Here is a 13,900-nt window from a genome sequence, read left to right on the forward strand (position 1 = left end):
AAATCTTAAATCTCTGAGCAAAGTCCTTGAAATTCCTAGCAAGCTCTTGGGCAGGGCAGGCAATCGTCAGATTCGTCACAGTGCGATGACGAAATAAAAAAAGACATCGTCATCCAGTACAATAACTCTGGCAGGTCGACGTCTCTTCATCGACGAAAGAATGCACGACTAACTTCAATCCCAAATCGTCAACGAGCAAATTTTTCTTCATCCCGCTTGCTACCCTTACTCACAAGAAGAAGGCGTTTACTGTATATTCGCTTGCTTCGCACCAACCAACGAATGCCATCACATAATTGCTTGTATTGGCAAATGAACCCGCTTTCCTCATGATTCTATAACAGCTCTGTTGGTAAGCGCGTGGTGTTGACGAATCAGAGATCGTTTGTTCGATTCCAGTCGTGTTTTGTTATTTTGTTTTTGTTTTATTTTTTCAAAAAATGCTCTCAATCTGTCGAAGACACGATTCATATTTTTAGTCGGCTCAGTGCTCCCGAACGAAGATTCACCCGTATCGAAGGAATCGTATTTGTTCGTCATGACGCCGAGCCTCTGCGCCGGATCTCTGCGGCAAATCGTCATCCGAAGCTGGTTGAGCGACGATGACGATGCTTCTTTTAGTTTCGTCGCCGACTTTTTCCATTTGAAGGTGACGATTGTCTAGCCTGCTCTTGGGTAGACGTCAATACCTATATGACTTCTAGGCAAGATCCAGTCGATTTCTAGCGAGCTACTCCAGATTGTTTGCGGATTTCTGTGGATTATTAACGGACACCTGAAGAAACTTATCGGGCTGTAAGGGTTTCATAGCGGGATCCTGAGAATATATGTTGGATCCATATGGTTAATTTATAATATGCAAGCTATAGTTTTAAAATTCATTTCCAATTTAAGTGATGAGAAGCTTATTTGTGTATTCTATGCAATTGTGGGCCATGTTAAGTATCACTGTTCTATACCATTTTTCAATTATTTCTAGAGAAAATTTCCATCCCTATTTCTGCGGAAAATCCAAATAAATGCTTAGTCAATATTCTGTTTCGATAAATATTATAGTGTTTGTATTTTATGATTGATTTCAGCTGTTTCTGTGTGCCCTTTCGATTGTTATAAATCACTTTAAATAAGATACCATACTATGCAAAGGACATAATTTTGAAGAGCCATTTTCAATTGATCGATTATTGTTAAATTTGGCAGCAGAAGCGATAGCCATTAAACCACCAATCCCGTAATTGGTAAATTTGACGCTTAGACTTAAAAGTCAAACTGATATGTTCATTGAATTAGAAAAATCATTATGTTTTGTAACACCCAAAACTTTTCTGTTAATACGTTTTTGATGAAAAGTATTGTATTTCTGTATTCTTCAACTATTTTATGGAATTTTCCAGTTCCAGAATAAAGATCACTTATACGATTATTGTTTTTACGCGGCCTTTGAATACTAATAGTATGCATAAAACATCATTGAAGATACTTAGGCCATCAAAAGTTTGTTGAGCGTCTGTCACAATTAACATGACAGGTCTATAAATTTATAGCAGAAACTTCTCTCACGGAAATCCGTTTCGAAATGGACCATTCGGAAGTCTGGCCATCACTTGGATCCATAATTATGATGGAATGGAGTCCAAATAATAATATTGGAATTGAAAAAATGGGTTCCGATTTTGGCACGGTTCCGTTTTTGGCAACTGAAAATTTCGATTTTGTTGCCAAAAACGAAATCCCACTGTAAAATAAAATAAAATAAAATAAAATAAAATAAAATAAAATAAAATAAAATAAAATAAAATAAAATAAAATAAAATAAAATAAAATAAAATAAAATAAAATAAAATAAAATAAAATAAAATAAAATAAAATAAAATAAAATAAAATAAAATAAAATAAAATAAAATAAATAAAACAACTTTTAGATTCTGTGGTTATTTTTATATTGCAGTAAAACATCAGCAGGTCAATGTACATATGAAATGATGGTCATTCCTGGTAAACACTTCACGCATTGAACTGTGAACTTGATCAGCAAAGGTGCACCAAATGGGAGCAACTTGGTGCGCTTTAGCAGAGCGAATTCATGGTTTTCTTCGATCATTAGGATTTATGTATGAACACGTGAGTACCGTTTTGACTCATATTCCGAACACTTAAGGCCAACAGTGACTTTAAATGCATCTGATTATGGCGTTATTTGTGATATTTGTGAAGATTTTAATTTCTTCGCAAAGTCTAACTGTAACCCATAATAATGTTGATTCAATTAGTTTTAGTATTGTTTTTACGCAAAAGTATGGAACAATATTTTGATTCAAATTCCGAACAGCCCGAATAAATCTATTCAAGTGAACAATTTCGCAAATAAATTTATCTTAGCTTGTTCTACTGGTCTCAAACTAAAGAATCATCACTACTCCCGCGGTATAAATTATATTTGAGACGTTTAAATTGAATTGCAATTGCCTGCCATTTCCATGTTATTTGGTGATATATTTTAGCGAAACATTTCAACCGAATCGCCATACAAAACCCGAGTGTTCGGAATATGAGTCTGTTAGGAATTTGAGACAAAACGGTACCTTGATTCAATACATACGAATCCTTCCCATAAACACTTGTGACATGGATTCCAACATGCACGGTGATGATAAGCATCATTTGTGTCCAATTTTACTTGTATTGTTGAAAACTGTGAAACACATCCAATCATACCGAACCAAGAATTATATTTTCCATTTTTTGTTCAGCTAGAGTAAACTGAGTGCTTCATATTGTTTAATGAAATCCAATTATATCGTTAATTTTGGATGATTTACTATTATATTTAATCTCGGTGTACTTATTGAACACTGCACACTTAAATTATTTTACCGTAATCCGTAAATTTCACCGTAATCTCAACAGCTGAAAAGTTCGGTGAAATAAATTAACGGAGTACGGTAAATTTTTACAGTATTCCGTGAAAAATCACCGGAATCCGTAAAATTTCGACGGAATTACGGTGTTTTATTTCACCGAACTGTTCAGCTGTTGAGATTACGGTGAAATTCACCGTATGAGCTTAGTGTGTGTTAATCGCATGAGCGATAAAAAAATTAAAATTATCGTCCGCAATAAACTAGTACAGGAATAGACTTTAAAGCAAAATATCTCGGAATAAAGATTTTGGCACTTGGTGCGGTTCAGCAGAACGCCGACCATATGATGGGAGGGAAGTCTGGCCAATGACCACGGCCCATACAAATTTCAAAATTGTTGTATGGGCCAAAAGACCACAAGGAGGGAGGGGGATCTGAAGATTCAACATTTTATAATTTAGCAAAGCCAGGGAATCATAGTGATTGAACCTTTGTAAAATACCCCAAGCGGACCGAAACTTTGGGGAAAATAAAAAACTAAAGTTTTCAATTGCTTAAATACTGCTTAGCTAACAACTTAGCTAACTAACAACAAGCCGATAACATAACCCCAGTCGAAGCTAAGGATGAGTAATATAATTAAAAAACATATTACAGTTATGATTCAGTTTCCAAAAATTCCAAACTTTTACACAACTTCTGCCACCACTGCAACCATGTAGCATAACAAACCGAACCGGAGCCGAACGGGACACGAGCATCAACCCAATGTTGCCACTCATCTGGCGAAGCGCGCACTGAAGCATAACTGATATGCATGGGGAGTCCGCTCGAGGAGCAAAATGCTTTCGCTGCACGACACGAGAAGCATTGCGAATAAAGAACCTAGCTGAACACACGCGTTAGTCAGTAGGTCAGGAAAAATAAATGATAGCGGCAACCGTAATTGTACGTGGTTCTGGTCGTAGAGTGGAAGGATAGGGAAGAGAATCGCAAAAAAGGAAGTCGAAATGGGAAGCATCGATGGCGTTGGCGTTGTTGGCTTCGTCACAGCCGTTCTTTAGCTACTATAAGATGGATCGACGCTCGTTGTGGAAGCGGAAGTTGGTTTAGGATATATTTAGAAATGGGATTCCGAGAAGGCTGGACTCATCAACCATAACTAGGGTAAATCAAAGTTAGTTTGTTCGAGGGGAGTTTTTCGTCAAACCCATCAGTGGCTCAAACTAAATTGGTTGATTTAGCCTAATTTTATGGATACGATTATCAATCAAAATGTCATTTAGAAGTTTATCGCCGCAGGAAAAAAATTCATCTTCTTCTTTATTCAGACGTGAAAGATTTTATCAGTGTGGAAACCGATGTTTTTACCCACATAGTGCAGTTTTTTCTTTTTCTTGGCATTACTGGGACAGAACATGATTCTCAGCTTATCGTTCTTATGAACACTTTCACAGTTGTTAACTGAGAGTTTACTTCGCAAAAGTTACCATTTTTGCATTCGTATATCGTGTGGCAGGTAAGATGATACTCTTATACCCAGGGATGTCAAGGAAATTTCCATTACGAAAAGATGCTGGACCGACCGGGAATCGGACTCAGACACCTTCAGCATGGCTTTGCTGTGTAGCCGCGGACTCTAACCACTCGGCTAAGGAAGGCAACCACATAGTGCAGGTAAGATAAACATTGTCATAGTTTTGACGTACAATAAAAATATGTAAATATTTAGCCATTTTAGTCGGAATTTCTGTCGCTGCTTTTGATAACATTCTTATCTATGATGCTGTGGAATAGAACATTACAAATTGATCGTTTTTCCATCAGAGCAAGATGATATCCTTAAAATGTACATTTTACCACCCTTTCCCCTACTAGAAGTGGTACCCATTCTGAACCCGGCTTCTACGTCTATATTCGTCTCCGATGTTACGCCAAATAGCCGTAGCGGTAAACGCGCAGCTATTAAGCAAGACCAAGCTGATGGTCGTGGGTTCAAATCCCACCGGTCGAGGATCTTTTCGGGTTGGAAATTTTCTCGATTTCCCAAGGCATAGAGTATCTTCGTACCTGTCAAACGTTATACGCATGCAAAAATGGTCATTGGCACAGTAAGCTCTCAGTTAATAACTGTGGAAGTGCTCATACGAACACTAAGCTGAGAAGCAGGTTCTGTCCCAGTGGGGACGTAACACCAGAAAGAAGAAGTTACGCCAATTCACTCAGTCTATTATTGTGTCTCTTCAATTCCGATTTCAGCCCACGCTCGCGAGATCCAGTTGCACCTGATCAAGTCATATCGCTCGCTTTGCTCCACACAGCACAGCCTTCCAGCTTCCATCACCTTCTTGATATTAAGTTTGTCGTAGAGTCTGACAGTATGTTCATTTTCCACCACCACACACTGCCAAAGATTGTTTTAAGCACACGTTTAAGGCTATTTCGACTTCCTGGAAGTCTTTTGACATGGGCTGATTTTATTTGCATTCAAAATTTTACCTATCATCCATAGTGTTGATCATACTGAACGAACTACAATTTCATATGAATTAATTGAAACAAAACCTATGGTCAATGTAGGATGATTAAATTATATTTTACTGAAACTACTTTTCCATCAAACACATTTGAAATTCTATTTTAATGTACTTTTTTCCATTTGTTTGTCCAGTTCGAATATTGAAATTTAAACTAAGTGCTTAATTTTGACCCAAATGCACAACATTTGCTTAAATATTGCAATTTCACTACACCGCTCATTCGATTCTAGATCAAATCCAGAGTATTCTCCCAAAATTTTAGCTCATTTGGATGAAAAATGAGAATGCACAAGCCCTTCATAGTTTGTATGGTTACTATGGGAGAAGCAAGCAATTTATTCAATCGGTCATAATGTTTGCCCAGCGTTTAGATTACAGCTATGCTGATACTGTTAGATACGTTTGTCTGCTACAACATTGCCGAAGACCGTTTTCAAATCAAACGTCTCAGTAATTAGTCATTGATTTATATTAAATTGGAAATTTTTCAACAGAGCTCATTTATTTTCTGAACAGGCAAAATTGCTGCATCCAGCGCGAAAGATATCAAACAAATCATGGCTCTTATGTTTTACTGCAGATATCCAATGATGCCTGCAGAGTAGCTCAATGATTATAGCCAAAGATTTTCAACTCATACTAAAATCAATAACTAATTACTCTGGTGTCCGATTTGAGCACGGTCTTCGGCAAAGTTGTAGCTGACGAATGTATCTATCAGTATCAGCGTAACTCTAACCTTCAAGAAAACATGGGCAAACATTATGACCGATTGAATAAATTGCATGCTTTTTCCATAGTAAATCACATAAAAACTTCAAAGAGCTTGTGTGGACTCAGTTTTCATCCAAATGAGCTCAAATTTTGGGAGGACACTCAGAATTTCATTGAGAATCGTATGAGCGGTGTGAAGCAAACACGATTTTTTGAACTACCCTACTAGGCAATTTTAAGTCAAAGTCGATGAATCAAGTCTTGATTTCAACTGGAAGATTTGTAATTTTGAACTTGATTAAGAAATATCATTCAATCTCAGCATCTATTATTTTCGACTTTTGAAGTGTTTTAAACAAATGATTTATTATATGCTACATTCACAATGTACAGTTGAATTCGTAATTTACATTTTTTAAAAGGTTTATATTTTTATTCATAATTCCAAACTTTCCTATGCTTAGCGTTTCCGGCTGATATTGTACCAAGGGTCTCCACCACAAGATCTGACCCGAGCCCTCAAAGCCCATATCCGGCACTGATGGAAGGAACGATGTTGAGCAGAAGGCATTAAAATCTATCACCCTGTCGACGTCCTTAGCATATTTCTAACAAACTGGAGTGTTCTTTAGAAATATTGACGCAAGTCTGCACTTTGTCCGTCGTTACTCTTATTAGTACTGTGAGGTGTTGGGATGTGGTATTCAAGGCATTTTACTCTTTTTGATGAGTTTAGCTCGCTTCCCTGAATGTGGGGGTTTAGCTTCAGTATCCCTGAATGTGGGATCATATTGATTTCGTTCATACACAATGCTAACGTAGTCATTTCTTCCGCACTTGCGACTCTTGCTGCCTGTGCCCTTCATAACATTCAGGTGTTTGTCGTAGTGCTGCTTCCACCTTTCGATCACCTCGCCTCCGTGCATCAAGTTGCCTCCGATATCCTTACACATATCGGCTTGCTGATGTAATATACTCATAATACTTAATAAGATTTTTACATAGTTGACGAAACTTATAAAATTATCCAATAAAGGAGTAAATGGAGTCGGGCAACGAATGTCCGAAATGGTTAAATGGTCTTTAAAAAAAACTCAACAACAACAACTCCTCTGAACGATAGAAATCGGAGACCCTAAACTTTCTCTACAATGTTGTATAAAGCATCATACTTAAAACACTGTATGGGTGCATATTTCAATGTTTATGCTAATATCAGGTCCAATTACACAATTACAAAATTTATAATTTTTCAAACCACCATTCAAAGACCCTAAACGTCCTTTACTCTGAACTCCTTTACTTCTTCTTTGAATTGCTGTAAGAAAACGGTTGAACGGTTTTTTTTTTTCAAAAAAAAAACTAGGTGAAATAATCCCATTGTACGCAAGAACTACGCATAGGTTCATTATTCTGAGTTTATTGAGGTTTTCTAATACTTTCCAAAAAAAATATACTCAATATACTTTATTGAAATATATGAATAAATTTGACCAATCATATGGTCCATTTATTCTACTGTGATTGAACTTCGAGTAATTCAGATTATCAATAATGTCTGCTTGCCAACTTCGCTAAAACCATAATTTAAAAAAAAACATAATTGAAAGATTCACATAATTTAATTACTTTACCATGTGACAAATCAAACTATTTTCACCACCATCCAACAATTTTACAACTATGCCGGAAATATTTCATAAAAACATGTATATGTATAGCTATGGAATTAATTCCAATTTGTATGGCAATCCTAAGTGCCATTTATGTTTTTACCACGCACAAAATTCTTAATATGCTTCATAGAAATGTTTGATTAATCATGTCTAGTATCACATAAAATCGCTACACTATGCAAAAGTAAAAATCAAAAAATAAAATTGAAGATACTACTGTTTAAACATTGTTTTCTGAGAGCATGTCTTATTTTCTTGTACATTGAAACCGTTAGACAAAATTATCAAAAATCATCATTTACGCTTACAAATTTCATTGACGGCCTTTTTGGCATCAATTAAAAAGTTTTGCAGCTAGATTCTAAGCAAGTTACTTAAGATTTAAGCAGGCGTTATAATTATTTTACACATTAATGTAATTTGTTGATTTCGATTTGACATTCAAAATCAACATAAAATGAAGTATTGATTAAATAAAATCGAAAGCGTTACAAGAAACGCCTTATGAACTGTTTACCTCGCGAAACTGCATTTATATTGAATTTGGAGAAAAATTGTTGCCTTAAAATCAAATTTGTCAAACCAGGTTTTGGAAAATTTAACGATGACACAGCGTAACAAAAATGACACTTTCGCGTGTCTCAAGGATCAAATTATGTGTCTCTAGTAGATTTTGGGTCGCTGAATCTAATGCCGTTCTCAGAAATGTTTCAGCACGTCACAATTTTTAGCTACAGGTCGCCAAAGTTGTATAAAACACTGGTTTTATTGATGTTTACATGAAATTTAAAGTATGCTTTATCAGACTTTTTTGTGATATAATCTACCAAACATGCTAAATAGGACTTGAACTTTCAATTTAGATACAAATCAGTTGAAATTTTATGATAAAATTTAGGTTACATCGATTTTTTTCAACATGTTTGCAGTCTTCATATAAAATTCTTCGTTTCTCTTATATGGCATAATACAACACTTTTCTGAACTACCAAAAAATAACATTTTACCATCGAAAATATTATGAACTTCGTTGATAATTATTGTTCTATGCTTAAAGTTTGAATTCTGTGACAAATTGAGCAAACGAATTGCCGTACAAGTTGGAAAACTTGCATGCAAGTTGGCTGAAACAATCAAATTTAGCATTTTCAACCGTCAATATCTCAAAAACTAGACGTGCCATGATATTTCTGAAAACAGCAATGGACTCAGCAACCCTTAATTTAGTAAATAGCGGTATTTTGGTTCTTGAGACAAAACCATGTTCCGCAGTGTGATTGACACACGAGCCACAATTCTATCCTATTTATCCACCTGCATTCATACAACTCATACTCTCTGATCAGTACCAGCTGATCTATACTCAGACAAATGGACTATCGAAATACATAGGAGCCACTTATGAAAGTTCGCCACAATAAATCGGGTTGAAATTCATAGCTTTGCCTTATGAAACCTTAATTTGATTTGGTTTTCAAAACTGTTTAAGCGGCAACCTGGGATCGAACCAAAGACCTTGCAATCGATTGGCTCGTGCGTACACCACCCGCCTATCTACGCCTTGATGTGAGATGATGCTAAAACGATGCATAAAGCGTTCATATAGCAATACATCCGATTCTGTTTTTGCACGGAGGATGCGTACCGTGCAAAAAAAGTTTTCAGTTCAAAATTTCAAAAACCGTGTAAAAAAAAGTAACACCATTTCTCGACGTTTCATGCAAAAATAAGGTTTTGGTGGAAAAAAATGTATGGAAACTTTTTTTGCCGTGTAAAACAAAATCCGTGCAAAAACAGAATCGGGTGTAATCGTTCCACCTTTCATAAGGCAAAATGTATGAATTTCGATAGTCTATTTCACAGCATGTACATTGAAAATTGAATTTGAAAATATGTATGTAATTAACTAATCCTAGAATTAAGAATGAATTCTAATCAGCTTAATAAATCTCTCATGAGAAGTGTAGGGGAGAGAGAGCTATAGCCGAACGGTCAAACAACAGCTAATCAACAAATAATGATCAGTGATAAGTAGATACCCGGAGCGCGAATACCAAGCCGTCGCTTGTTGTTGTTTGCGCAATAAATCTAGTGGAGTGAACGAAGATTGTGAAGATTGTGAATTTTGTGATGTATCCGAATCTCAGTCGTACGTGAAACTATGAATCTAGTGCGTGTATGAATCACCAAACTGCAGTTAATTTGAATTAAACCTGGGGTGAAATCAATACATTATTATTACATATTCAGTAAAATTATTTGTGGGGCTCATTAAGTTCCTACTGTACAGTACATGTACGTACAGCAAAAAAAAAAGATCATTTTACCGTTTTCCGTACAAAATGAGCAAGTTTGGTGACTTGTTTCTTGGCTTCTAGAGCTCTGTTTAGGCTGAAATTTTTCAATTGACAGGAACAATTGTTGATTTCTACTACAAAACTAGATTACCAAAATCCAGGATTTAAGTAATGAGTTCATACTGAAGTGGTGTTTCTAAATTTTTTTTTTGTGGAATGATTGACATAAACTTGTTTTTAGAAAAAAAGAAAGACATATTTTGTTCTTAACATTGGCAAGAGGAGCAAAAACGGAGGTTCGCCAAAGGCGCCATGAAGCAACGCTACGGCTCTGTAATAGTCTGTATGAAGCAAAATGAATACATCCAGCAGCATAAAAAAAAACAGTGTGTAATATACATTTTATTCGAAACACAAACGCCACATAACCGATTTTGTTCAAAAAAATAGAAATGTTAGTTACATAACGAGACACCATTTGTACAACATTGTTGGAAGAAAAACGTAACGTGGCACGCATATAATGAAATAAATAAGATTCTGCAATGATTCAATGTATCGTTCCAGTTTTACCCCTCTACCTAAAGCTTCATTTTTTCCGCAAAGAAGAAATTCATTTACAAATATATGTTTCTCACAGCCCTGTCGTCGTAAAATTTGAGCTTCTTAGTCACTCCCTTTTGAGGAGGGCGTTGCTATAGCCCAGAGGGCGGTTGTACTCCCAGGCGTTAATGAGGGAGTCTCACAAGAAAATTGTATCAAATTAATATATATTCCAAACACAAGAGAACTAATATGAATATGCACGTGTTTAGTTTGTGTTCAATGCTCATTCCAAATCAAATGTGAAACGGAGAAACACCTATATATTTAAAAAAAATATATGGATTATGTCGAGCCCTCCAGATACATCGGAATATCTTCAAAACCAGGGACAAATGATCAAAATTCACACAGTTTTTCAAAATGGAGAGTATTTGCTTCAACTCAATTTTTATTTCATTTCAACATGATGAGTATCATCATACTAAGTAATTCATACTTTTGCTTAAAATTAAGACGGCCGCCAAATTTTTTACCCAAAATGTAATCCCATTTTACAGTTTACTCGAGGAAAGAACCTCATTTCAATATTTTCAATTTTCAAATGTGCATGAATTGATTCTAATTCGATTTTTGCTACTTTTGATGAAATGCAAAAATATGCTTAGGCTAATTACGGCTATCATGTTTATCGGTTGAATTGATCACCGTGAACTTCTATTTGATATTATATATTGGCTTTTCTCGGTGACAACGGTGTCTGTTGTCACCGAGAAAAGCCAATATATAATATCAAATTTTATCATGTTTCTCCATTGTCTAAGATCCGGGCTCACAGTGACAGTTCGTGACAGCAAAATCTCGGCTCACCGTGACGTAGAGATATTTTGTATTGGTTTCTCCCTCCCAGGCTAATACCATTGCTCACCTTGTTTTTGCAGCTGTTGTAACTCCCTTTTTTCTTAGGGAAGATTCAAATATGACGTCCATCATTTTTCGGGATTTCTAGACCCCCCACCCCCTCTATCATGCCTTTTAATACCTAATAAAAGCACTGTCACACTTTCGTAGACCATCGCCCTCCCTCAAATGATGAATGTCATTTTTGGGTGACCCCTTACCCGAGCAAAGGCGGATAACTGGATGATATCAAAATGATAGCAACCTTCATTATCACTGTAATCAATTAGATATTCTGTTATCAATGATAACCGAATGATAACAGAATTGGTTATAATTGTATCCGTGATAGGCATTATTGATAACAAAATATGTTATCACACTTCTTTCCAATAACATTTTAACAAAGTGTGTGTTGATAAACAAAGTTGACTTTTCGCCATACAAAATTTTGTAAAATTATTTGAAGCATAAGTTTAATCCAAAACACTCACTTCCCAAAACTTGTCCGTGATTTATGACCATAAACTTTATAAAAATATGGTACTGTAAATTTAGTTATCAACTTGAACTCAAAGATAACATAATTTACTATTACTTTGTTATTTGACAAACAAATTTGAGTTCTCACTTTTGTTATGTTAGCTGTTAATTCAGCCAAGATCATAACAAAATCAGTTATCAAATGATGATAACCAGGTAACAAGATTTATTATCATTTTGATATTCAACTTTGCTCGGGTAGTTAGCTTTTTGATGGTGACCACAAAATTATAAACGAATGGTGCACTAATGGTTATTTTTTTACGATAAAATTCAAGATGACCAAGATTAATATGTCCAAAATTATTGCATATGAAAGCTACATACTTTCGCTCAGTTTGATTTGTGTTTTAGGATATATGAAAAGAAATACTTGAAGAAATACCTGAAATGTTTTAAAAAATTAGCTTCTCTTCAAACTGCTAGCTAGCGTAAGAGGGATCCTCTAATATGCTTGCTTCCCCCTAACGAGATTTCCGAAAAAACAATTTCGCAAGAGATGTCATTGATTGAAATAAATACGCCTCAAAATGTGGCTTATGTGGAATTGCCGAGCAGATTTACCTGTAGTTTTTATGGGAAAGGCTGCTGAAGAAAACGAGGATGCCGACAATAGTCACAATTACATGAGATATTTGAAGTATTGTAAAAACGTTTCTAAAAAGTTTTCAACAAGCCTGCCTGTGTGATCCAAGACAGGATTGAGCAGCACATAAACGTAACAACCATTTAGTTTGTCTGCGTATGTCCAAGAAAATTACAAATGAATCACGGCATTGGCTTAGAATGCTGAAAATGCGTAAATTCCCTTATATTATCTATATAAATAAAAATGGAATGGTGTTTGTATGTCACGAAATGGCTGGAGAACGGATTATCGGATTTCAAAAATTCTTCCGTAGTTATGTTCCTGAAGTGCTCCGACGTGTTTGTGTGTATAAAATGCTCAGGATATTCACCATGATAGTCGAAACAGTGAGAGTGGACGGGATTGTCATTTTGTATGAGACGTGCCGTGACGTTTTTTAACAGCCTACTTGATGGCAAGGATTCTACCCCATTACCCCAAATCCCATTTCCCCGAATGCCATTTCCCAGAATTCCATTACCCCGAATGTACCATTACCCCGAATTCCATCACCCCGAATGCTATTTCCCCGAATTTACAAGCATGTTGACATGATGACATTGATGACATTTCTCAATGATATTGGAATTCGGGGTAATGTCATTCGGGGTTATGGGTCGTTCGGGGTTTTGGATTTCGGGGTAATGGCATTCGGGTTAATGGGATTCGGGATAATGGGGTAGAATCGATGGCAAGACGAAGTTTGCCGGGACTTTTGTTTTATATAAAAATGGAATCGAAAAATTAAGTTCACGAACAAATGCTCAAGGTTTCTTAAAGCGGGACATCTAGAAAGTTTGAACCTTATTTTTGGATTAAACAAGAGGTTCGAACTTCAGCCAAACATATCGTTTAATTTTAAAATGAAATGTCGCTTTTGAAGTATATAAATATCAAAGTACAAAAAATTGCCCTGGATTTCAAGATATTACGCTATTGTTTATAATAGTAGTTTGGCGTTGGATCTATTAGTGGATTTTAGACTTGTTAATTATGCATTACAGCAGGTGTTCAAACTCATTTCAGCAAATACTGTTTTTGATGCGTACTTGATAATAAATTTTCGTCACCATCACATGAAAACTATTGGCCCAAAATGAATAAGAATACGAACTGATTGTCTTTAGAACATATTAGGTACATTATTTTTTTCTGCTTAAAAATTTCATGTATCTCATCAAACTTCAAGAGTTACTTG

This window comes from Aedes aegypti, chromosome 3, assembly GCF_002204515.2.
Source record: "Aedes aegypti strain LVP_AGWG chromosome 3, AaegL5.0 Primary Assembly, whole genome shotgun sequence".
Classification (NCBI taxonomy): domain Eukaryota; kingdom Metazoa; phylum Arthropoda; class Insecta; order Diptera; family Culicidae; genus Aedes; species Aedes aegypti.